Raw genomic sequence first — 27,346 nt, 5'->3', positions numbered from 1 at the left:
AATGAACCAGAAATCACATTAACTTATCCTCTTTGTCAACATTTAGACAAAGAAAAGGTCGTCAAAAGGTCTTAGCACTTGTAAAACTATACCAAGGTAAAAATTTAAAGCATTCCTTAGCAGCCATTTGGACTCATTATTCCTACTCTTCAGAACACCGTGTGAACTACCTGAATACCTTCCGCTCACACTGTAGATCTCAACGCGGGGTCTCAAATGTAAAGTAGTACGATCTCATGGACCAGAGCAGCTTTGGGTTTCCCAGAATGTCCAACATCCCCTGCCAACAGTGAGGTGACAGGACCAAGACTCGATGAAACCTCGTTCAAATTACAATTTATGACTCCTCCGTGGCTGGGCACCAACACTCCACGTTCTAAATCTGTTGAGGGAAGTCTGACCTGTCAAAGGCAGCTCTGTGTAAAACAAACCTCTCCCTACAGAAAGAAACTCTTTCATTCCACTCCAGAAGTCAGAATGTGAAGATGCCGGGGCCGCTTTCTGGCAGGGAGAGTGAAAAACTCTTGGAAGAAAAGGACCCGAGAGGTAGATCAGAAGAGACAGAGGCAACAGGTTTCAACGCTGACATTGAACGGGAACAAAGGGAAGGCAGCCTTCTTTTCCACTGTTGACTTGCAGAGTAAAAGCACCAGAAAGTTCCTGACAAACACCTAAGCAAGCTCCTGCCGATGGGCAGACGGAAACATATCCTGAGCCCCTCCCGCTGCCCTGGGAGAGCACTCACCAATGTCTCTTCTTGCCCCGCCATCCCCACCCCCAACCCCACCCCCCACCCAATGCCCCAGAAAGGGGACCCAGGGTCACAGGAAGTGCCCAGTCTTTGCAAGCGAATGTCAGTCTTCAGGGCAAAGAGAACATCTTTGTTCTTTAAAACCAGGGTGGAAATTGGGTTGAAATGACCATATACACTCACTCATTTGAGCCCGCAAAGGAAGCACCTGTTTTCACGATGGCCTGGAAATGTTCTAAACAATCTTACTTTTTAATGCTGTCCTTCTGAATGAGTGACTACTGGGGGAGGTGGGCCTCCGAGAGCCTGGGGCTGTTTTCCCACTCAAGGGGAACGATTTATGTGACCGGTGGAAATGTGCAGTTTCTTTCAATAAACCACCATGTAATTTTCATCCACTAAAAAACAAAAACAAATACAGCCCTGGGAAGAAGCCCACACGCTTCCGATTCCCCCTCACACCCCAGTGCCCAAGCCTGTGGCCAGGCATACGGCTGAGGGGTGGACGTGACATCGCTGCTAAATTCTTGCTGCGTGTGTGCAAGAGTGCCAAGTTGCTTCACTCGTCTGCCTTTTGGCAACCCCGTGGACTGTAGCCCGCCAGGCTCCCATGTCCATGGGATTCTCCAGGCAAGAATACTGGAGTGGGTTGCCATTCCCTTCTCCAGGGGGTCTTCCTGACCCAGGGATCGAACCTACATCTCTTATGTCTCCTGCATTGGCAGGCGGGTTCTTTACAAATAGGGCTACCTGCGTGCGTGCTCAGTCACTTCAGTCGTGTCCGACTCTTTGTGACCCCAAGGACTGTAGCCCGCCAGGCTCCTCTGTCCATGGGACTCTCCAGGCTAGAATACTGAAGTGGGTTGCCATTCCCTTCTCCAGGGGGTCTTCCTGACCCAGGGATCGAACCCGGGTCTTCTGCACTGCAGGCAGATTCTTTACTGCTGAGCCACTGGGGAAGCCCAGATTCCTGCTGAAGCAGCTTCCAAGCAGCATTTACTGTTCCTGGATCTGAAGATTACCTGGTGTTGCCTCAGTGCAGGAGAAAAGTTGTATCAATTACAATAACCAGGGCATTAGCCATTTGGAACAACTCGGCGTGCTGTGAAAGTATGGAGCTGATCACTTACCCCATGTCACTGACAAAGAAAAACAGAAATGTAAACATCAGCATCTCTTGTCCCCCAACTTCTATCTCTTCTCAAACAATTAAAGACACTCTGCCAGAAACTGCAAAGAACTAGCAAAGCCAACATTAATTCCACGAGATGGAACTGGATGCTTTCCTCATTAATACTTTCTCACTTCCCCATTAATACTAAGTCTGCTAATAAGTACTTTTTGATGTTGTTGAGTCATTAAGTTGTGTCCGACTCTTTTGCAATACCATGGACTACAGCCCACCAGACTTCTCTGTCCACAGGATTTCCCAGACTAGAACAATGGAATGGGTTGCCATTTCTTTCTCCAGGGGATCTTCCTGACCCAGGGATTGAACCAGAGTCTACTGCATTGGCAGATGGATTCTTTACCACTGAGCCACCAGGGACGCCCAATAAAAAAGTACTAACTTTCTATTATCATGGATCTTTAACAGTTTAGACATGACATTGATACCCCCACAGACATGATGTGTCTACAAAACAATGAAATTATTTTTTATACTGGCTTAGATAAAAACTGTCTTTAAAATTTCAACCAGCATATCCTTAAATTCTTTGTACAATTTCAAACTACAGTGGATTTAGTGTACATAACAAAATGCTAAACAAAGAATAAATTAAAGTTTAGGTCAACTAGATGAAATCATTGTATCCAATATATTATTGCTTCCAATCCCAAGGCAAAGAAAGGAAATTGCTTCCTCTGGCAGGGAGAATGACTTATTTGGATCCACTAGGGGGAAGAAAATATTTCCTTCCATCTAAATCAGCCTGCCTCCAAAAGTTTCTATTTCCCATAACAAAGGTTGCAAAATGTGAAAGTCTTAAAAAATGGAGGACTTTATGTCTTGAGAATATGCTACACAGCCCAAGAGAAGAGTAAAACAGCAATTAAACAGAGGTGTTATCTGAAATTGTCCAAACTTAAATTCACTGGGACATTCAGGGTTATTAAAAGCCATTAAGAAACTTCACCCTGATTTTACAAAAACAAAGTGAGTTACCCCCTGCACAAGTAGGAATGTTCTTTCCTTGGGTCATCAGGCAAGATACCTGCTCAGAAAGGTCTCTCGCAAATTTTATTTATCCCCTGAACTCAAATAAAGCTCATTTAACTTTTCCCTTGAAATACAGACCTTTCTCAATGCATGCAGACATTTCATTGACTCGTAATGGCTTTTGATTATGTTCTCACATACATATGCATTCAAATACCCTGGTTTTCAAAAGACAGATTAGTCCACCTGCCTGCTACACAGTATTACTTTTAATAAGAATTGGAACTTCTAAATGTTTATAGAATTGGAAAAAAGGTAAGGAAACCACTCTTTTTTGATTTCTAAATTAGAGAAGTGACAGCAGGTACTAAAACATAAGCTCCAGGGAGCAAGATCTCAGTGAATTTCACTCATATATCCTGAGTACCTAAAAGTGAAAGTGAAGTCACTCAGTCATGTCCGACTCTTTGCGACCCCATGGACTGTAGCCTACCAGGCTCTTCAGTCCATGGAAATTTTCCAGGCAAGATTAGTGGAGTGGGTTGCCATTTCCTCCTCCAGGGGATCTTCCCGACCCAGGGACTGAACCCCGGTCTCCCACATTGCAGGCAGACGCTTTACCGGCTGAGCCACCAGGGAAGCCCACAAGTACCTTTCAAATAATATAATAATACTGGATGATATAAAATTCACTTTAATTCAGTATAATTCTACTTCTGCTTTATTGACTATGCCAAAGCCTTTGGCTGTATGGATCACAACTGACTGTGGAAAATTCTTAAAGTGATGGAAATACCAGACCACCTGACCTGCCTCCTGAGAAATCTGTATGCAGGTGAAGAAGCAACAGTTAGAACCGGACATGGAACAACAGACTGGTTCCAAATTGGGAAAGGAGTGTGTCAAGGCTGTATATTGTCGCCCTGCTTATTTAACTTATATGCAGAGTACATCAAGCGAAATGCCAGGCTGGATGAAGCACAAGCTGGAATTAAGATTGCTGACAGAAATATCAATAACCTCAGATACATAGACAACACCCTTACTGCAGAAAGCGAGGAAGTCTTGATGATAGGGCGTCTTGATGACAGTGAAAGAAGAGAGTGAAAAAATTGGCTTAAAACTCAATATTAAGAAAACTAAGATCATGGCATCCAGTCTCATCACTTCATGGCAAATAGATGGGGAAACAATGGAAACAGTGACAAGCTTTATTTTGGGGGGGTTCCAAAATCACTACAGATGGTGACTGCAGCCATGAAATTAAAAGACACTTACTTGCTCCTTGGAAGAAAAGCTATAACCAACCTAGATGCATGTTAAGAAGCAGAGACTACTTTGTCAACAAAGGTCCGTCTAGTCAAAGCTATGGTTTTTCCAGTAGTCATGTATGGATGTGAGAGTTGGACAATAAAGAAAGCTGAGCGCCAAAGAATTGATGCTTTTGAACTGTGGTGTTGGAGAAGACTCTTGAGAGTCCCTTGGATGGCAAGGAGATCCACCCAGTCCATCCTAAAGGAGATCAGTCCTGGGTGTTCATTGGAAGGACTGATGCTGAAGCTGAAACTCCAATACTTTGGCCACCTCATGCAAAGAACTGGCTCACTGGAAAAGACCGTGATGCTGGGAAAGATCGAAGGCAGGAGGAGAAGGGGACGACAGAGGATGAGGTGGTTGGATGGCATCACCAACTTGATAGACATGAGTTTGAGTGAACTCCAGGAGTTGGTGATGGACAGGGAGGCCTGGCATGCTGTGGTTCATGGGGTCACAAAGAGTCGGACATGACTGTGTGACTGAACTAAATTCATTATTGATTTGATACAACATTTCATGATATAAAATTCAATGAGATGTTATGTTAAATAATATATTATTCAATATAGCATCTCATCAAATCCTCTCAACATTAAAAGATGGATGTTTTTCTTACTCCGTTTTACAGATTAAAAAACTGAGCTTCAGAGAACCAGGTTACCAAGGTAATGCAGCTAGTTAGTGGGGAAATGTGGCCTTCAAGTCTTTGCCCACACCTTTTCTCCTTCTTGCCACTCTGTTGCTGTAGCCTTGCCATCCAAAGACTTCAACAAACAACCGAAGTTCTTGGCACTAGAACTGGAATCGCTGAACAATCAGTATGAATTTTTTTTCAAGTCTAAGTTAAGAAAACAAAAAGTAAGGAAGGGCTTGTAGAAAGACAAATTCAAATGCATTCATTTCATTCAAAGGCATGAATTAAAATACTTCTTAAGTGAAATATTGATTGGCCAGGTATCCAACTAATCCTGGTTTTAATTAGTGTTATAACCAGCTCTTCATTACCTACAGACAAACTAGCATTTCTGTACCTCTTCCTCAGTCGACTGCCTAGACCTAAAACTTCAACTGGGAAAAGCTGGAGGCTAAGACAAGTCCAAAAAGGTATGGCCTCTACTTTGGTAATGCAACCAAGAGCCAAACAGACACAATGGTGAATTGTTCCTTGACTGGGATATGGTAGCCATGCCAATCACTGCCTCCCACCAACTCCGCCTTCTTGAGAGCCTGCCTGGGCGTGTCTGGGACCACCCAAAGCACTAATGACCCCGGCATCCCAGCAAGAGCCAGGTAGACCAGAGGTGCAAACATGACTCTACATGGCCCAACAGACTCGGACTTAAAAGCCTGGAATTGAGACACTGGGAGATCAAGATGTTATCTAAAAGAAAGCCTGCAAAAGCCCTGAAGGAGAAACATTGTATTAAGTCAAGGCCATGTAAACCTGAGAATCGGAGCAACCAGATCAAGCAAGGCAGTCACTCTAGAGGAGGTAAAATAACAAAACAGCAGAGCCTCCTAGAGAAAAGCAAAAACTACAGACTACCCGGGCCTCTGAAGAATGTGAGACTAGCATCCCTTCCTGATTTTTCTACCGCCTTCCTTGGCTACCCCGTGTCATCTTCTGGTATCTCTTCAGTGACACCATTTTGTATGTTTCTTTTAGAACTTCTTTCCATTTCGTTATAAGCAAATGACCCCCAGGGGCTTCCCTTTTGACTCAGATTGTAAAGACTCCACCCGCAGGAGACCTGGGTTCCATCCCTGGGTTGGGAAGATCCGCTGGAGAAGGGACTAGCAACCCACTCCAGTATTCTTGCCTGGAGAATTCCATGGACAGAGGAGCCTGTCCTCTGGTGGGCTACATTCATGGGGTCACAAAGAGTCATACATGACTTGAGCAACTAACAGTTCTTCTTAAATGACCCACAAGACAGCCATGAGTCAGAAGAAATTTAAATACTTTCCCCAGGTGTTAACAGTTACGTACAAAAGATGAGTATACTTTTTCAAAAATCTTTATACTATAGGGAAAAAAACAAACAAAAACTTTCCACTGCTTTCTTGGGAAAAAAAAAAAAAAAAAACTCAACGGAGCTCTCAGGAAGTTTTAATGCTGTTCCAAGAGAATTAAGGCCAGTCTGACTCATGATGGCCCCAAATTACACAACAATCTATTAAGGCTTTCGCCTTATGGGTTTCAAATGTACATACATGCAAACAGATAGATGCCTGGATAAAGAAGTGAGACTAGAATGAGGAATAGTCTGGAAGTTGCTAGAGGCATAGGAATACAGATCCCCCGTGCTCTAAGCACTTTGCTTGATCTGGCGAGGAAAAGTCAAAAAATGTGTACAGTGCCCACTCTGTTTGTGACCCCTTGGACTATAGCCTGCTAGGCTCCTCTGCCCATGGGAGTTTCGAGGCAAGAATATTAGAGTGGGGGGCCCTTTCCTCCTCCAGGGGATCGTCCCGACCCAGGGATCAAACCCGCACCTCTTGCGTCTCCTGCATTTGCAGGCGGATTCTTACCACTGGAGTCACCTGGGAAGCCCCCATATTAGACAGTCCCTGCCCACAAAGAATTCCTAGTCTAGTTGGAAAGACAGGCACCTCCACAAACAGCTCAGATCCGGGGCAGATAGTGACAGAGGCTAACTGGAAGTCTCAACAAGGCGTGATGGAATCACGGAGGCAGAAGCACTTGATCACAGCCCGCCGGAAGGTCGACATTTAGCCCCAGCCTACTCCTGGGCTGTCATCTGAAAAGTAGATCCACTCTAACAGTTACCATGAAATTGCATCCATGATCTTTGAGTCCCATCAGTCCATACATTTTATCTGACTAACCAATCTCTCCCCCACCTTACCAGAGATAACAACATCTGTTTATCATTCACTCCAGGAGCTCTTCATATGACACAATGACCTTGAACTATACTTTATCTCTAGAAAATATCCTGCCCCTCTGTAAAGACAGCAAAAAATGAAGCTAATATCCCCCCCCAAAGAGTTCAAGATCATAAATGAAAATAACCAAATGACTTGGTTCTTATTCCAACACTCAGCTGCTAGAATTCACATTCCATTCAACTGTTTGCTGAGTTAACAACACTTTAGGCGAACAGCGTTCAACTAAAAATCATGTGTCTGTAAAATATTTATTACAGTCTTAGTCAGAGGTTCTCCAGCCTAGCAAGAAACAATGGTCAAATTATATACACTAAGTCCCAACAACAACAAGAAAAGCCCGTACACGTAAAAACAGATGAAATCCCAGTATGGTCTGTAGTTTTGCTGATTGCATAGTGCCAAAATCAACTTCCTGCTTTGGAAAACCCACTGTAGTTAAGTGAGACATCACCAATGGGTGATAGGTACACAGGGCCACTCTGTATTATTTTTCAATTTCCTGTGGGCCTGTAACTATATGGATAAAAAGAAACGCCATTTATCACATTAACAGCGAGTTTTGCAGGGCTTTGCCCATATTAACAGTTTCCTTTTCCTCCTGGCTTCCAACACTCTGATATTAAGTCTCAAAACTGGCAGATGCAATTCGGAGAACATGCGGCCCCAGTCCTGGGAGTGGCAGCCAGCAAGGGGAGATCCCACTGGAGTTGATGCTGTCTTCAAGAAATCCAAGAAAGTTAATTTCCTCAGCCTAATCCCACCATGGACTAGTTCCCTACTGACCTCCTGGCTTTGCTCTGTCACAAACATCCCCCGCCCCAGACTACTCTCCCCAACACACACACACACACACACACGCGTGCGCACGCACACACACACACACACACAATAGAGGGACAATTAAAAAATAATTAAGAAAAGCAAAACCAGCAGCATCTCTCACCCATAAAATTGACCTCCACCCTCCCAAGACTGAACCTGAATGAGCCTCAACTAGTTTGGCTCTAAGAGTCTAAAGAACTGAGTCTGATGAAATTCAAAACACAAGAAGCCTTCAAAGAACCTGTCATCCTAAACTCTTCTCCAAGGTACATACAAGCACCCCCTGGAGACCACAGCCTTAGCAGCTATTTATATAGCTCATTCTCTACCTCCAACCCACCTCAAAGTGTCAGGTAACACAAATTGAGCTCCCTGGCTTAGGACTTACAGTCTTGCATGAAAAGTTTATGGCCTCTGATATTGGCATTCTTGAGCAGTTTCCAAGACAAAATACAGGCATCTCTATAGTAAAGCAGATGGTAAAGAACTCACCTGCCAATGCAGGAGGCATAAGAGATGCGGGTTTTATCCAGGAGTTGGGGAGATTCCCTGGAGGAGGGCATGGCAACTCACCCCAGTATTCTTGCCTGGAGAATCCCATGGACAGAGGGGCCCAGCGGGCTACAGTCCACCGGTTCACAATGAGTCGGACACAACTGAAGTGACTTGGCACGCACGTGATATAATCAATTAGATTTGTGAGAACCTTATTTCTGGGTCTTCAATGCAATGATTAAGAACAAAGAACTGGATGTTGAAGATCCCTGTAGCATCTCCCTGGATGCATGTCCTACCATTTACCACCCAAATAACCTCCGGCAAGTTACTTAAATTTTCTGTGGTAGGTTCCATCTGGAAAATGAAAATAGTAATAGGATTAGAATCCTGCCACACAAGATTCTCTTGAGGATTCAAATCAGTTAATACATGTCAAGGGTTCAGAACAGTGCCTGCCATATAGCAAGCACCCTTCCAGGGTGAGCTACTATTATTATTCTCGTCATTGTTGCTGCTGCAATGATTTTATACTGAGCGCCTGTGTCCCAAAGGTTATGAATCTAAGATAAAAAGAAGCTGCTACTATTATTCTGCAAGGATCATATATTACCAAATATGAGGACATAGAAGGATGAGACCTTGCAGGTGTTCCCAGTTCAAAGAAACACCTTTCTTAGCTTTTAGGCTGAGTGCTACACACAGAACCTATGAGTCACAGATGGTGAAGGCCCAAGACTGAGAAATCGAAAGCTCCGGACAAGCCCCAGAAGGCAGACTTGTGAAAATCATGGGGATATGTACCACCCTGCCCTTCCCGTGTTCACCTTTCACCTTAAAATCAACAAATTTCCCCAAATGGTGCACAGTCTCTCATAAAACCTGGGCTGTCAGACAAGTTTTTCAAGTTCTTCAGATAATTTTATTAAAACACACCCCTAAAACACTGAAAGACCTAGTCATGCTTTTTCCAACTTGGCCCTTTTCCGCTGAGGACACATTTGTGGTCCCCCACCATCAGCTCCCCTGTGATGGAGAGAGATTCCTCATAAAGGAAGGTCTCACATGGGGCAGAGTTCTGCCCCATACAGACAGGGTGTGCACGACACAATTCTGAGAAGCAGGGATCCCCAGGGTTTCGGACACATTGCAAATCACATAAAGGAAGGCTGATGTATGATTTTCAAGCCGATTTTATGAAAAGAACAATTACAAATCCCTAAGTGTTTGAAGACAAAATTGTAAATCCTGCTAAAATCCCTAGGGCTGTCTCATATTATTTATTATGATTCTTCCTGGCACCTCTAAAGTGGGCTCACAGAGTCCCTGATTAATTTACACACCATCAGTGGGGTTCACAGATGGTGAGACCCACACATGAAAAGACTGGGAGCCTTGGCCGAAACCCTAACAATGTGTAAATAAACACAGCTTGGAAGGACCCAGAATGTTACTCAGTCACAAGCTGTATTGCTACCACTAGGGCTGAAGCAGGACCAAGCAAATACCCAGGGTAAAATCAAAAGTCAATGGATTGAGTCATGAAGAAGCAGGCTCCAATTCTAAGGTCAAGGTTTTCAATGCCTTCCCTTTCAAGGGAGTCACCTGCACTCAAATTAATTCTCATAAGGGCTTATAAGGACTCAATGGGTGACAGATCCATTTAACGTGAACAAAGAAGGAATTAAGAGATCGTCTCAAAGTTGCACATTTGCTTTTCGAAAGGCTTCTGGCAGTTTTGATATGTCTCTCCCTTAAAGAAAGTAGATCCTAATTTAGGGCACACCACATCAGTTCTTTTAAGATCTAGAGTTTCCATTGAAAGTGAGGATCATTTTAACAGTGCTAACTGAACAAATAAGAATAGAGAATGATTACTACCCTGTAATATGCCAAACTTTAACAAAATATAATTTTTAGTACCTGCAATAAAAATTTCTTGTTAACTTTTATATGATCTTGAGGCTTAGATTTTATATCTCATGGCGATACTCAGTTGCAGAATTTGCTTCTAATGAAAACTGATTTTAACATTTGGTACTCAGCCAAAATGTATATTAGATTCATTTCCAAGATTATACAGAAAACTTGCAGCATGGTGAAGCTACATGAAGTACAAAGGAAATGTAACTGGGTCATGCGAAGGATGCAATTTTACTGAATTCCCAATAAATAATCCTCAGTTCAGGAGAAGAAAAAAAAAAAAAAAAGGCCTAGAGTTTATTCCAGATCAACCCAGGATATTTTTGAAGCATACAGCTATACCTTTTTTTATGTATTTGATGGTTTAGCACTTTTTTTATTTATATTTTAGATGTTTTTACACTTGTGTACAAATCTTATACCAAGTATGTTATATTCAAAATTTTAAAAAAAGAAATGAGAGTCTGTCAACTGAAAATGTAGTCCCACTGACATCCAATGGTCTTCCTGATATTGAGACGACAAACCCAGACAGTGAAAGAAGGGAGCCATTCAGACCCTAGAATTACCTTCTTTTACAAATAAAAGTTCAAATGAGGCACTCTCTTTACTGAGTCAGCTAAAAGGATTCAAAATTAGAAAGAGCCAAAACTCAGTTTTGAAACACTCTTCCTGTTTATAGTGAATAAATTCCCCAAATGCAGAGAGGAATTAGATTTTAATGAAAGTCTCTACTAGCATGTTCTTGCTCAATAGCATTTTGGCAAAACTAGCTTAACTCTTCCTAGAATTCAGTTCTGACACAGTGATCAACCAGATGGGGACAAGCTACTGTTCTTAAGATACAATCAGCTTTATTTTCCATCTTATAATCATATCTTAGTTTAGTTCTATTGTGTGGACACCAACAGAATTCAATAGGAACAATTGAAACAGTGACAGACTTTATTTTTCTGGGCTCCAAAATCACTGCAGATGGTGACTACAGCCACGAAATTAAAAGACGCTTACTCCTTGGAAGGAAAGTTATGACCAACCTAGATAGCATATTAAAAAGCAGAGACATTACTTTGCCAACAAAGGTCCGTCTAGTCAAGGCTATGGTTTTTCCAGTAGTCATGTACGGATGTGAGAGTTGTATCATAAAGAAAGCTGAGTGCCGAAGAACTGATGCTTTTGAACTGTGGTGTTGGAGAAGTCTCAAGAGTCCTTCAGACTCCAAGGAGATCCAACCAGTCCATCCTAAAGGATGGGTGTTCATTGGAAGGACTGATGTTAAAGCTGAAACCAACACTTTGGCCACCTGATGCGAAGAACTGACTCATTGGAAAAGACCCTGGTGTTAGGAAAGAATGAAGGCAGGAGGAAAAGGGGATGACAAAGCATGATAAGATTGGATGGCATCACCAACTCGATGGACATGAGTTTGAGTAAGTTCCGGGAGATGCTGATGGACAGGGAGGCCTGGCGTGCTGCAGTCCACGGGGCCGCAAAGAGTCAGACACGACTGAGCGACTGAACTGAACTAAACAGATTCCAACACGTCTTCTACACTTAAACCAGCAGTTCTCCAAGTGTGGTTCCCAGAACCACAGCAGCAGTATCACCTGGGAATATGTTCTTTTTCTTTTTTTTTTTTAAGGAAAGGGATCTATTTTTTTTTAATATAATTTTATTTATTTATTTGTTTCTGGCTGTGCTTGGTCTTCATTGCTACACTGACTTTTCTCTAGCTGCAGCGGGCTGGGGCTATTATTCTCTAAGTGCATGGGCGTCTCACCGCAGTGGATCCTCTTGTTTCAGAGCACAGGCTCTAGGGCACATGAGCTTCAGTAGTTGCTCAGTAGCCGTGGCGCAAGGGCGTAGCTGCCCCGAGGCATATGGGATCTTCCCAAATCAGGGATTGAACTCCTGTCTCTTTCAATGGCAGGTGGAGTCTTTACCACCAAGCCGCCAGCAAAGTCCTGGGAACTTGTTAAAAATGGAAATTCTTGAGCCTCCACTGGAAACCTGTTGCTGTTTTTCAGTCACTCTGTTGCATCCGACTCTGCGACGCCATGGACTGCAGCACTCCAGGCCTCCCTGTCCATCACATCACCATCTCCCGGAGCTTACTCAAACTCACATCCATCAGGTCGGTGATGCCATCCAGCCATCTCATCCTCTGTCATCCCCTTCTCCTCCTGTCTTCAATCTTTCCCAGCATCAGGGTCTTTTCTAATGAGTTGGAAAACAGTTTGGCCACATCAGGTGGCCAAAGTATTGGAGCTTCAGCTTCAGCATCAGTCCTTCTAACGAATATTCAGGACTGATTTCCTTTAGGATTGACTGGTTTGATCAATTCTTCAGCACTCAGCCTTCTCCATGGTCCAACTCTCACATCCATACATGACTACTGGAAAAGCCATAGCTTTGACTAGACGGACCTTTGTCAGCAAAGTAATGTTTCTGCTTTTCAATACACTGTCTAGGTTGGTCATAGCTTTTCTTCCAAAGAGCAAGCGTCTTTTCATTTCATGGCTGCAGTCACCATCTGCAGTAATTTTGGAGCCCAAAAAATAAAGTCTCTCACTGTTTCCATTGTTTCCCCATCTATTTGCCATGAAGTGATGGGACCAGAGGCCATGATCTTAGTTTTCTGAATGTTCAGTTTTAAGCTAGCTGTTTCGCTCTCCTCTTTCACCTTCATCAAGAGGCTTTTGATTTCTTTGTTTTCTGCCATAAGGGTGGTCGACTGGAGAAGGGAATGGCAAACCACTTCAGCATTCTTGCCTTGAGAACCCCATGAACAGTATGAAAAGACAAAAAGATAGGACACTGAAAGATGGACTCTCCAGGTCAGTAGATGCCCAATATGCTACTGGAGAAGAGAGGAGAAATGACTCCAGAAGGAATGAAGAGGCTGAGCCAAAGTGAAAACAATGCCCGGGTGTGGATGTGTCTGGTGGTAAAAGTCCGATGCTGTAAAGAACAATATTGCACAAGAACCTGGAATGTTAGGTCCATGAATCAAGGTAAATTGGAAGCAGTCAAACAGGAGATGGCAAGAGGGAACATCGACATTTTAGGAATCAGTGAACTAAAATGGACTGGAATGGGAGAATTTAATTCAGATGACCATTATATCTACTATTGTGGGCAAGAATCCCTTAGAAGAAATGGAGTAGTCCTCATAGTCAACAAAAGAGTCCAAAATGCAGTACTTGGATGCAATCTCAAAAATGACAGAATGATTTCTGTTCATTTCCAAGGTAAACCATTCACTATCACAGTAAGCCAGGTCTATGCCCCAACCAGTAATGCCGAAGAAGATGAAGTTGAATGGTCCTATGAAGATCTATAAGACCTTCTAGAACCAAAACCAAAAAATGATGTCCTTCTCATCATAAGGGACTGGAATGCAAAAGTAGGAAGTCAAGGAGTAACAGGCAAGTTTGGCCTTGGAGTACAAAATGAAGCAGGGCAAAGGCTAACAGAGTTTTGCTAAGAGAATGAACTGGTCACAGCAAACACTGAAAACCTACTGAATCAGAAACTCTAGGAGCAGGGCAGTCTTGGGTTTAACAGGTGATGCTGACGCATGCTCAAGTTCGAGTACCACTGCTTCAGGCCATGTAAATCCCCTGTGTGTATCACTCAAAGAGCCCCTAGGTTTCACCAGGGTGGTGGTCCTAAGGATGTCTCAGACACGTCGCTACCCCACTCACCCATGTCCATCACCCTCCTTGCAAATGGCAAAAACTCAGACTTTCTCCTTGCTTAGGTCTCTCTGGAAATCTCGAAATTGGATGCCTCTCACAGGCCACCTCTGCTCCAGCTGCTACTCCACATCTCTGTGGGATGACGGAGGTCCCATGGGCCATCATCACTCTGCACTGACTCTGTATGGTAGTCAGATACTGAGCACGATGGTCCTCTACCCGTGGGCCACCATCCACCCCACTCTGAGCTCAAAAGTCCTTTTTTTGAGCGTGCTAAGTTGCTCAGTCGTGTCTGACCCTTGGCAGCTCCCTGGACCATAGCCGGACATGCTCCTCTATCCATGGAGTCTCCAAGCGAGAAGACTAGAGTGGGTTCCATGCCCTCCTCCAGGAGATCTTCCTGACCCAGGGATCGAACCCTCATCTCTCATGTCTCCCTCATTGGCAGGCACATTCTGGAACTGCTAACTCCATCCTGCAATCACACCTCTGTCCCTCTCCATCTCTGAGAGCCTCGCTGCTGTCTCTGGGCCAGAGGAGACAGCTACCCTCCCCAGGCCTGCTTCTCCAGTGGGGGCGCCCGGCTAGCTTCCTTCTGCTGAAAATAATAAGCCAAGTCCCAGAAGCCAAGAGGGCCAGCTGGGGGAAGGTGAAGAGGTAGGAAGATTTTTCTTTTTTTTTAAAGCAGGATTAACAAAGGCTAGTGATTCCTATGAGACAAAAGAGGAGATCCAGGTTTTCTCCAGCACTACACAAGCATGAGAAATGAGGAACATCCTGTCCTGGGAATTGACTGAAGCAGAGTCTTCAGAGTCAACAGAAAGGAACACCGAGGGTGTAGGCGTGAATATGTGTACGCAGGGGAGAGAGAGAGAAAAACTGAAACAGAGAGAGAGAGGAGATGAGATGGGGGCTCTTCCCCGGTGGTCCAGTGGCTAGGACTCAGAGCTCCCAATGCAGGGGGCTCAGGTTCGATCCCTGGGAAACTAGATACCGTATATTTGCAAGGAAGATGGAAGATCACGCTGTGACTAAGACCTGGAGCAGCCAAACAAATAAATAATCTTTAAGTGCAAAAATAAATAAATAAAATGAATGTTTCCTCTTTGGAGAAAAGAAAAGAAAGAAACAGAGGTAGTCACATGAGTTCCCCCTGTCACTGGCAGGCAGAAAAGCTACCAGATGGTCTCCTGTGTCTGATGGTAGCTTACACAAAAAGCATGAAAGCAGCAGGCGCAGAAAACAGTAAGAATCATCTCACCCCTGAGAGATGGTACCAAGATCCCCCGAAAAACTTTAAGCCGCAAACAAAAACAAAACCAGGTAAGTATACAGCTCTCAAAACGAGTGTGCTCTGGAGACACAGCGGGGCAGTCCTACAGCCTGGGGGCTCTTTCAAACCATTTCCTGCCTCGGCAACACAGTGATGCCTCCCAACTGCAAAAGCTCCTCCCACCCCATAAAGTCAAATATCCTCAAGAGGAAAACAGCATCCCACCAAAAATGAAAACTCTAAGTAATCTAAGAGCTAGGAGGAGAGGACACCTGTGAAGGACAGGGAGGCCTGGCACGCTGCAGTCCGTGGGGTCGCAGAGTCGACAGAGTCGACATGACTGAGCGACTGAACACAACAACGAGAGCAGACGGGCAAAGGGGGAACTCTGAGCTCAACTGAAAATAATAAAAAGCAGTAAATATAAAAAACGAGAGATTTTAAATACAGGGGGATGTCTTACATTTTTCTGTCTAGATAAAGCTGGATAAAGAACAAAGATCAGCAACTTTCTATAAGACAACAGGATGGAAATCTTTCAAGCTCTGGGGCCCATTTCTTCCATCAATTCTGCCATATAAAGCGCACATGCAGTCACGGAAACAAAGAAATGGGCATGGCCATGTTGCGATAAATTTAATTTACAAAAACATGTAGTAGGTCAGACTTGGTCTGCCAAGTCCTGGGTATCAAGTGTACGTATGTACGTATGGAATGCAGAATTGGGCAGCATTAAAAAGTGTGTTTCATCTGCCCCTTTTAAAAAACAAGATGATGATCAAGACCTTAATATTCCTTCCTCAGATATTCCTGTGTTTGGCTGGTACGACTTACCCTCATACGCTAATCCATGCCCTTCGTTTGCACACTTATCATTCTCCCTCGCATCAAGCCCTCATCCCTGTGCCCCTGAGAAAAGTGTGCGTGTTCAGTTATGTCAACTCTTATGACCCCCATGAACTGTAGCCCACCAGTTTCCCCTGTCCATGGGATTCTCCAGGCAAGAATACTGGAGTGGGTTGCCATTTCCTCCTCCAAGGGATCTTCCCCACCCAGGGATCAAACCTGTGTTTCCTACGTCTCCTGACTGCAGGCGGCCCTTGAGAAAGGGATATTATAAAACAGATTATCGTCCTGCTTCTTCAAAATAAGCTGATGAAATGTACTGTCTAGAGCTGACAAGTCCCCTCATCACACGTGCTTACACTTGATGCCAGGTCCAAAGCTCGTTTTTAGGGAAGGCATGGGCAAGAACCAACAGACCAGGCACCATCTCCCTCCACAAGGTTCCCACCTCTAAATGCAGTGGCAACTGAATCCCAAAGTCATGAGCGTGATTCGGCCGCCCCCCTCCCCCTGCAACACCAGCTGCGGTTACGTCACCTAAGGCCAACATCTGGAAATCCGCAGAAGGACCCTGGTGGGATGGATGGAAGCAGCGCTCAGGGAGCCGTCTTCCAAGTTCATGGGGACTGCAGATGGCAAGGACTAAAACAAGAGCTCTGATCTGCCTCCTCACCTCCACCCTTCAACCCACATCAGCTACCTCCTCTCCAGAGCAAAGGTCTCAGGAGCCCACACACAAGAGAGAAAATCCCTGAGCCGCAAAGGAAAACCTCCGACAAGCCTCAAAAAAGGCCAGGATTCATTTGCTTGGTAACATTAGGAGGTGCAATCTAGGAATCCCAAGGTTCAGGCTCCCTTCTTCATATGGATTTCCTTAGCAGCCAGGGGAGCCGCTGAGTGTCCATAAGAAAAGCATAGATCGACTGCCGATGTACACATGTTTGGCTCAGATGGTTTTCATCACACTTAAAAGAGAAGCTGTCCTTTTTCTTCTCAAATCCAACAGTGAAGAAGCCCAAGGGATATGAAAAGGTCTCAGAATGAATCACCCACACGTGGGAAATGCTTCCTAAAAGGACCAATTACGGGTGGACAGAAGTGGGGAGAAACAGTGCTTCCTATGTGTCCAGAAGAAGCATCTTCGGAACACACAGCCTAAAAGAGCAGCCCAGGTCAGCCGGGGGCCCTCCCCCACCTCCTCCTTGTCTCTTGTCCAACTTGATGACTTCCAGAACTAGGATATAAAATGTCTCTGCGGCAGGAAGCGATACCACGCAGACAATACGAGCCTCCGAAGGACAGGTGTCCTCGCAGTTGGACCTGAACCACAGAAAAGAGAAATTCTCTCTTCTCTTGCCACCAGCGCAGATGGATGGGATCCGAGGATCATTTCCTCAGCAGGCAAAAGCCCAGGGAAGAGGAACTGGGAAAGGTCACGTCCAAACAAATCTATCAACCGGACTGAGAGGGCCCCGGAATGTGCAAGTGGACACGCACATCGCCAGCGAAAGGAGGAGGAGAGCGAACCCTGATGGGCAGGGGCCATCTTCTCTGGGGAGCCTTCCTGCACGGGGCCCCGGGAAAGCCCGACACGGTCAGCTGGTTCGACAGACAGCTCCCTGAAGGCAGCAAGCCGCGACAAGAGGTGTAGCCCCAGCGAGACGGGGAATATCCTGGGTGACTCTGCCAGCCACGAGTGACTCCCTCCACCCGAGAAACTAAAACTCTCGCGAAATTAACACATGATACAAAAGACAGGGGAGAGATGCGGTGTTACAAGGTCTTTCTGACCCTTCGGTCCCCAAAGAAAGAAAGAGAATCCTGTTTCATCGAAGACACCTTTTTGTAACACGCTTATGAATAACCGCAAGGCGGGGAACTGTTAGCAGAGCTTGCTAGAATTTACAGTAATAGTACAGGTACTGATTATCTTATTAACAACATCAGTAATAATATTTGTGATTGTCACTGAAGCATGTGTTCCTCCCAGAGATGAAAACTCACTCACTCACGGTTAAGCAAATCCATTGAGTTAGTTAACAAATAACTTTCGAAGTACACTGGTAGATGCCGGGGGCTCGGGAGGCAGGCGGGGGGTTGGGGGGGGGGGGGGCAATGAGGAGTGAAGATGGGGAGTTAGTGTTTAACGGGGACAGAGTTTCCGTTTTGGAAGGTGGAAAATTCGGGAGATGGATGATGGTGAAAGTTGCACAACGATGCAGATGTACTTAGTACCGCTAAACTACAATTAAATATGGTTAAAATAGTATGTGTTTTATTATGTGACTCCCACCACAATAAAAAAAAATATTTTAAAATCACTTACTGCAGTCATATCCATTGAAGATATTTTCTCAAAGTCCACATACCTAGGTGTAAAAATTGGAATTTATCCTGGTCGGTACCCCTGCACCCGCCCCGCTGCAGAGATCTCTTGAGGAGCTGCCCCCCTCACATCCAGATTTTAAGTTATGACACCCCACCCGCCTGTCAACCTGCTCACCCTCAGTCTGTGGCCCAACAAACCCCCTCCCCCACACCAGCCCTGGGGTTTTCCTTTCCTGCCCTTACCCACAAGTGAGATGAAGAGGAGCTGTGTGACCCTGGGCCAGTGGCTTCTCCTTTGTGAGCCTCGGTTTTCTCATCTGCACAGTGCGGGTAGTGGCGGTGTGAGGGTCAAGGATGACTGCGGAAGAGGGCAGGCCGGGATTCGGCCCCAGTCACAAGGTTCCAGTTCTGATCCTGAAAATCACACACCCACCCACACATGACAGGACTTCCCTGTGGCTCAGACGGTAAAGAATCTGCCTGCAACACAGAAGATCCAGGTTCAATCCCTAGGTCGGGAAGATCCTCTGGAGAATGGCATGGCAATCCACAGCAGTATTCTTGCCTGGAGAATCCCATGGACAGAGGACCCTGGCAGGCTACAGTCCGTGAGGTCACAAAGACTAGAACAACTGAGTCACTAACACTACTCCTGTGTTTTACTGAGCTCCAAGCCACTGCTTACTCCCAGCGGTGAGTAAAAGTCACTCAGTCATGTCCGACTCTTTGGGAGCCGATGGACTGTCCATGGAATTCTCCAGGCCAGAATACTGCAGTGGGTAGCCATTCCCTTCTCTAGGGCATCTTCCCAACCCAGGGATCGAACCTGGGTCTCCCGCATTGCACGCTGATTCTTTACCAGCTGAGCCATGAGGGAAGCCCAAGAATACTGGAGTGGATAGCCTATCCCTTCTCCAGCGGATCTTCCCAACCCAGGAATGGAACCAGAGTCTCCTGCATTGCAAACGGATTCTTTACCAACTGAGCGATGAGGGAAGCCCTCACCATCTTTAAAAGGCCTCCACAACCCCACGTCGGTGTGAACTTTCCCTTTCCCCCTCCACATTGGCCCCCACAAACCCCATCCACCAACCCCACAGGACAAGTCCCCCCCTCCACTGAGGCCTGCAGCTCACGTTCCATCACTGCCCCGGCGCTGCTCCCCCAGCCCTACACGCCTTCCCCTACTCCCCAAGCCCCCCACCCTTGTTCATCTTCTACTCACCCCACAGGATCCACATCAGGGCTGTGCCTCCCACAAAGGGACCTTTAGTCCCAGACAAAAGGGGGCCCCTGCTCAGAGCTTCTGCCCCACTTTGGTTGCACTTTGACACAGACTAATTATGTTAATAACTGATCATCACGTCCATCTTCTCTGGCAAATTATGAAGTCCTTGACGCAGGGATCATGCCCAGGAGGCACAGTACCCACTCTGCTGCTTCACACACGGTAAATGAGCAACGGATACAGGCCAAAATCGGAAATGCAATTAAAACACTGGGGAAGGGGCTTCCCTGGCAGTCCAGTGGTTAAGACTTCACGCTCACAATGCATGGGACACAGACTTGATCCCTGGCTGGAGAACTAAGATTCCACATGCTGCACAGCACAATCAAAAAAAAAATTTCAAAAAAAAAATTTTTTTAGAGCACTGGGAAGAACAGGGAGTCTAAATGCACCCTCCACTTCACCTTGGAACCTGATCAGACCCACTGTAAACAGCTGCTTGGAGCAGTAAGGATTTTTTCTTAGCCATCCGCCAGCCCCTGGGATTCATAAAGCAATGCTCTCATTCGATTTGACACCTGGACTCCTGAACCAAAGAGTACAAACCTTCTGTGGGTTTGCGAGGCTTAGAGATTTTCCATAAAGCCGAGATAAACTCAGGGATTTATTTAATATGTGTCTCACCACCATCCATCACTAATTAGTTAAATTCCTACAAGCGGACGTAACAGCCTGAGTGAGTCTCACAGCTGAAACTGAAGGGATCTCCGAATACTATTGGAACGTGGGAGACTATTTTGGGGACAGCTGGTAGTGGCCTCCAAAGTGAAACATTAAACATTAAATATGACCCAAGCAAAGGCCCTGATCTGGGGCTGAATCGCCACAACAGATTGAAATTGTGGAATGGACTGAAACCCAAGAATGAAACAGGAACGGTCCCTAAAAGAGACTCTGCCAAAACATGCAAGAAGGCCTTCTGCCATCAAGGAGGCAGGGAACAGGCGCATCCGTGCCAGAACCCATGCAGGTCGGTCAACCTCCAGTCCCTGCAGACAGTGCAGACACTGCCAACACTCTCAGCCACACTCTACCTACAGAGTCAGGGATGCAGGGGACACATTCACGATGGTTTTCAATGGGCTCACCTGGGGTAAGAGTCTCACTGAAAAGGAGATGCCATAAACCCACATCTGCAGGGCTGGAGGGCACCCCATGTGGTTCCTAGGGGACGAGGGCTCCAAGCAGAGAGAACAGCCAGGATGACGGCTTTGAGGCAGGGGTCTGCCTGGCATGTCTGAGCCATAGCCGGAGTGGAGGAAGAGAATGGAGAACCACGGAGGGAGAGGGTAGCTCCTGCCAGGCCCTGAAACTACTGAAAACACTTTGGTTTTGATGCCTTGCAGGTGGCGGGGTGGGGGTGCTGAAAAGCACAGGAAGGTTTTGAGCAGAGCATCTGACCTAAAAGCTCCCCTCTGGATACTATGTGGGGGCAGATCTTGGTGGCTCAGTGGTAAAGAATCCACCTGCAATGCAGGAGACAGAGGAGACGCAGGTTCTATTCTTGGGTAGGGAAGATCCTTCGGAGAAGGAAATGGCAACCCACTCCAGTGTTCTTGCCTGGAGAATCCCCTGGACAGAGGAGGCAGGTGGGCTACAGTCCCAAGGATCATCCTAGGATCACTAAGCGTCGGACACGACTGAGCACGCATGCTAAGGTGGGAGGGCAGAGAGGCCAGCTCTAGAAAAGACTCCACAGCATCCTTGCATGGACCACACAGCTGTCATCTTGGGTGAGGAGTTTTGCACCAGCTACCAACATGGATTTAGGAACAGCCAGGGGTGTCCCCCTCACCCACCCCAGCAGCTCCAGACAGAAGCACCAGAGCGGCCCTGGCAGGGGAGAGCGCGGGACTGTGGATGAAAGGAGAGGTCCCCGCAGCCCTTTCGGCATCATACGGCAGCTCCGAGCCGAAAGGCGGGCAGTGAACTCCGTGCAGCTTTAAACCCGGGCAGTGAGAGAGGTCACCCCAAACGAAAGGAAACCGACACTGACCTTTTTATGGGCGCTCCCCTGGAAACATGGAGAACACAGGCCGCCAGAGAAGAAGGCAGCCGCCAGGCCAGCAGCGTCAGAACTCAGCTCAAAGAGCAGCCACTCGGAGACAGCTGTGCGGCGAGGCCTCTCAGAACTGGCGCTTCTTTGCCTGCAGCTGAACAAAAGAAGGGGGTCAAGGTTACACACTCAGGTGGCTCTGAAGTCCAGCGGTCTCCCAGGCCTCCCGCCTCTCCACAGACTCACGGCTGAAAGTACAAGCGAAGCACTCTCTGCGCCCCCTCCCTTGGTCTCCCCCAGACTCGGCTGGTACCCACGGCATTCCCGCCAGGACCTCCCCTCACCTTGCAACCAGCTCAGCCCCACTCACATCGGAGGCCTCCAGCAAGTCACTGAACACCTCTGGCCCTCCTTTCTCCCCTCTATGAGAGTTCAGTTCAGTCACTTCAGTCGCTCAGTAGTGTCCGACTCTTTGCGACCCCAGGGACTGCAGCACGCCAGGCTCCCGCGTCCATCACCAGCTCTCGGAGCTTGCTCAAACTCATATCTTCAAGTTGGTGATGCCATCCAACCATTTCATCCTCTGTCGTCCCCTTCTCCTCCTGCCCTCAATCTTTCCCAGCATCAGGGTCTTTCCCAACGAGTCAGTTCTTCACATTAGGTGGCCAAAGTATTGGAGTTTCAGCTTCAGCATCAGTCCTTCCAATGAACACTCAGGACTGATCTCCTTTAGGATGGACTGGCTGGATCTTCTTGCAGTCCAAGTCTCAAGAGTCCTCTCCAACACCACAGTTCAAAAGCATCAATTCCTCAGTGCTCAGGTTTCCTTATAATCCAACTCTCATATCCATACATGACTACTGGAAAAACCATAGTTTTGACTAGATGGACCTTAAGTAAGATCACTCATACAAAGAGTGGACTCACTGGAAAAGGCCCTAGTGCTGGGAAAGGTTGAGAGCAGAAGAACAAGAGGGCGACAGAGGACGAGATGGCTGGATGGAATCACAGATGAAAGGACATGAACTTGGTCAAACTCCGGGAGATGGTATGAGGGAGAGAGAAGGCTGGCATGGGGCACTACATGGGATCGCGAGGAGTCAGACACACTAGGCAACTAAACAACAGCAAAGATCATTCGTGAATGCAACTGGTACCTGGATGGCACACAATAGGAAGAATCATTCTTAGAGTTACTGTTGCTAATTCTCTTAACCTGTCCATGCATACATGACAAATTTATTTATTGGAAATAATGTAAAATAATGAGAAGATTCAAACAAGCTGGCACCAATAAGCAAGAACACCTGACCTGCCTCTTGAGAAATCTGTATGCAGGTCAGGAAGCAACAGTTAGAACTGGACATGGAACAACAGACTGGTTCCAAATAGGAAAAGGAGTACGTCAAGGCTGTATGTTGTCACCCTGCTTATTTAACTTATATGCAGAGTACATCATGAGAAACTCTGGGCTGGAAAAAGCACAAGCTGGAATCAAGATTGCCTGGCGAAATATCAATAACCTCAGATATGAAGATAACACCACCCTTATGGCAGAAAGTGAAGAAGAACTAAAGAACCTCTTGATGAAAGTGAAAGAGGAGAGTGAAAAAGTTGGCTTAAAGCTCAACATTCAGAAAACTAAGATCATGGCGTCCTGCCCCATCACTTCATGGCAAATAGATGGGGAAACAGTGGAAGCAGTGGCTGACTTTATTTTTCTGGGCTCCAAAATCACTGCAGATGGTGACTGCAGCAATGAAATTAAAAGACCTTGGAAGGAAAGTTATGACCAACCTAGACAGCATATTAAAAAGCAGAGACGTTACTTTGTCAACAAAGGTCCGTCTAGTCAAGGCTATGGTTTTTCCAGTGGTCATGTATGGATATGAGAGTTGGACTCTAAAGAAAGTTGAGCGCAGAAGAACTGATGCTTTTGAACCGTGGTGTTGGAGAAGACTCTTGAGAGTCCCTTGGACTGCAAGAAGATCCAACCAGTCCATCCTAAAGGAGATCAGTCCTGAGTGTTCATTGGAAGGACTGATGCTGAAGCTGAAACTCCAATACTTTGCCCACCTGATGCAAAGAGCTGACTCACTGGAAAAGACCCTGATGCTGGGAGGGATTGGAGGCAGGAGGAGAAGGGGATGACAAAGGATGAGATGGCTGGATGGCATCATCGACTCAACGAACATGGGCTTGGGTGACCTCCGGTAGTTGGTGATGGATAGGGAGGCCTGGCGTACTGCGATTCATGGGGTCACAAAGAGTCGAACACGACTGAGCGACTGAACTGAACTGAATAAACAAGAGATGTGTCAGCATTAGACAACAGAATGGGGCTTTCCTCGTGGTCCAGTGGCTAAAACTCCACATTCCCAATGCAGGGGGCCTGGGTTTGATCCCTGGTCAGAGAATTAAATCCTATTTGCTGCAACCAAGGCCCACAACTAATTAAACAAATAATTTTTTAAAAAGAACAAGGTGGTTACACATCTTATATAGTAATGTGGTCTGCTGAGTTGCTCAGGTGTATACAACTCTTTCCGACCCATGGGCTGCAGACTGCTAGGCTCCTCTGTCCATGGGATTTTCCAGGCAAGAATACTGGAGTAAGTTGCCATTCTCTTCTCCAAGGTATCTTCCTGATTCAGGGCTCAAACCCAGGTCTCCTGCATTGCAGGCAGATTGTTTACCATCTGAGCCACCAGGCTATTGATGGGCCCATGTATACACAGAAAAGACCCACCTTCCCCAAGAACTTGACCCGTAATAAACAGATAAATGTCATCCATACTTGCAAGGAAACTGTTAGAATGAGCACATTTGGACACTGATAATGACAGCATTTAAAACACTCCTTCCGGACACAAATTGAGCAATAGAATGCATTAGATGCATTTAAAAGTTCACACCCTTGGGCCCAGTAAATCTGTGTCTAGAATTTTTAATCTAGAGATATAATAAAAGATGCAAAGATTTACACAAAATGAAGTTCATAGATCCCGCAACTGAAAGTCAAAAATTTGAAAACAAGTTAAAGCATGTCACATGCTTAGAAGAAAGAAAATATGCAAATTTTAAAAGGGTGACTTTAGGAAAAACATCTAGAGGAAAGCTTAAGCTCCCTGAGAAGGTGGTAAATGGACTAGACTGGATTAGAAGCACACACTTAACTTTGTCACATAATAATACATCATGGTACAGAAAAAAGGCTTTGAAAGGGAAAAAAAATTCCTTAGAGTCAAAAGTATGGTCCAGGCTAGTGACATTAGCCACTGCCTTTGGACAGACCCCGGGGTTAGTGACCCTTACTTTACTGACACCCTCTCTGGACGCCAGTGAACTCAAGTTCCAAAAATTGCTTGCAATTGAGTGTGAAAAACAACTAGGAGGCTCCCTGAAAAACAGTTCAGGGAGGCTTACTGAAGGGATGTTTGTGAAAGAATTTTCCAGCATCCTATATGCAAGTCAACTTAGATTATAAAGATAAATGAATCCAACCTGGGCTCTCAGAAAAGCATGCAAGACTGTTTACATGTTGCACCAGTTTAGAATTGAAGTGACCACCTGACTTGTTTTGTTGTTGTTGTTATTGTTATTCGTGAAGGAGCATCTGACCAAATTTTGACCAAATACTTCTCAAATCTTTGTTTGACAATGTAGAATTGCCTTCACAACACAACTTCTATGTAGTTAATTAAATGGTATCCCTGAAAATTCACAACTACCTGATTACATCCACATAACTCCAAAAAGTGATCTTATTAGGAAATAGGGTAGGGTCTTTGCAGATGTTATAAAGTTAAGATGAGGTCACACTGGATTAGAATGACCCTAAATCCAACCACTGGTAACATTAAAAGAAGAGAAGACACACAGAGAATAAGGTCATGTAAAGACAGAAGCAGAAACTGGTTGGTGCAGCTACAAGCCAAGGAATGCTAGACATTGCCAGAAGAAACCAGAAGCTAAGAAGAGACAAGGAGGGCTTCTTCCCTAGAACCTTCAGAAGAAGTATGACTCAGCCAACACCTAGGTTTTGGACTCTGGCCTCCAGAAATGCAAGAGAATGAAATTCGGTTATAAACCATCAAATAAGCGGTGGTTTTTTCACTTGTTAAGACAGCCCTAGCACTCTAATACAGTGTACAAGCAGAAGTCCCAAAGACAAGAGAAGATAAACACACAAAGAAGGATTGCTATGGAATGAAAACATTCATTACTTGTTGTTCAGTCACTCAGTTGTATCCAACTGTTTGGGACCCCATGGATTGCAGAATGCCAGGCTTCCCTGTCTTCTCTATCTCCTGCAGTTTGCTCAAATTCATGTCCTTTGAGTCGATGATGTCATCCAACCAGCTCATCCTCTGTTGCCCCCTTCTCCTTTGGCCCACAATTTTTCCCAGCATCAGGATCTTTTCCAAAGAGTTGGCTCTTCACATCAGGAAGCCAAAGTATTAAAGCTTCAGCTTCAGCATCAGTCTCTCCAATGAATATTCAGGATTGATTTCCTTTAGGATTGACTGGTTTGACTCCTTGCAGTCCAAGGGACTCTGGAGTCTTCTCCAACACCACAGTTCAAAAGCATCACTTCTTCAGCACCCAGCTTTCTTTATGGCTCAACTTTCACGTCTATACATAACTACTGGAAAAGTCATAGCTTTGACTTTAGGACCTTTGTCAGCAAAGTAATGTCTCTGCTTTTTAATATGCCATCTAGGTTTGTTGTAGCCTTTCTTCTAAGGAGCAAGCGTCTTTTGATTTCATGGCTGCAGTCACCATCTGCAGTGATTTTGGAGCCCAAGAAACAAAGTCTGTCACTGTCTTGAAGCACTAATCCCCAGTGTGTTGTTATTTGATGGCAGGCATTTGGGAAGGTGATTAGGTCATAAGGGTGGAGTCCCATGAATGGGATTAGTGCCCTTATAAGAAAAGTAATGCGAGAATCTCTCTCTCTCTGCCATCAGAGGATACAACAGAAGATGTCCCTCTCCAAATCAGGAAGAGGACTCTCACCAGTGCCTTGACCTTGGACTTCCATGGCTTCAGAACTGTAAGAAATAAATGTGTCTTGTTTAAAACACCAGTCCATCATATTTTTGTTATAGCTGCTCAAGCTGACTAAGACAGGATCACCAGAAGGAAAGTGTTCTTAGGACATACATTATTTCACAGCTCCATCTCAGACAGGGCGTAGGAGCTGGGGGATAGTTATGAAGGAAAGCTGCAAGATGAAAATAATGCTATGACTTTATTAGCAGTTATCTTGTTTCTCAGAGCAGTGATCCCTAAGCATCTGTGTGCATAAGCATTACCCAGCAAGAGCATTAGAATGCAGATTCCTGAGCCCCCTACCCCAGACCCTGATGCAACCAATTTTGAGCTTCCCTGGTAGCTCAGATGGTAAAAAATCTGCTTGCAATGCAGGAGACCTGGGCTGGATCCCTGGCTTAGGCAGATCCCCTGGAGAAGGGAATGGCAACCCACTCCAGTATTCTCGCCTGGAGACTTCCATGGACAGAAGAGCCT

General features: G+C 45.7%; 1 protein-coding gene across 2 annotated transcripts in view; it reads right to left on the bottom strand.

The window, feature by feature from the left end:
- TIAM1 (TIAM Rac1 associated GEF 1) overlaps positions 1 to 27,346 on the bottom strand; it is a 451,658-nt gene that overhangs the window by 277,153 nt on the left and 147,159 nt on the right. The window contains exons 2-4 of one of the 2 annotated variants that reach the window (XM_061134344.1): positions 21,815 to 21,971; positions 18,774 to 18,944; positions 18,529 to 18,571 (exon numbers count right to left, since the gene is read on the bottom strand). The gene's annotated coding sequence lies outside the window, so the exon portion shown is untranslated. The remainder of the gene's footprint in view (positions 1 to 18,528; positions 18,572 to 18,773; positions 18,945 to 21,814; positions 21,972 to 27,346) is intronic. The other variant, XM_061134343.1, reaches the window with a different exon arrangement.

Source organism: Dama dama, chromosome 31 (assembly GCF_033118175.1).
Source record: "Dama dama isolate Ldn47 chromosome 31, ASM3311817v1, whole genome shotgun sequence".
In the NCBI taxonomy this organism is placed as follows: domain Eukaryota; kingdom Metazoa; phylum Chordata; class Mammalia; order Artiodactyla; family Cervidae; genus Dama; species Dama dama.
Note: the sequence above shows the minus strand (reverse complement) of the source record. Positions and strands in the feature narration are given on the sequence as shown.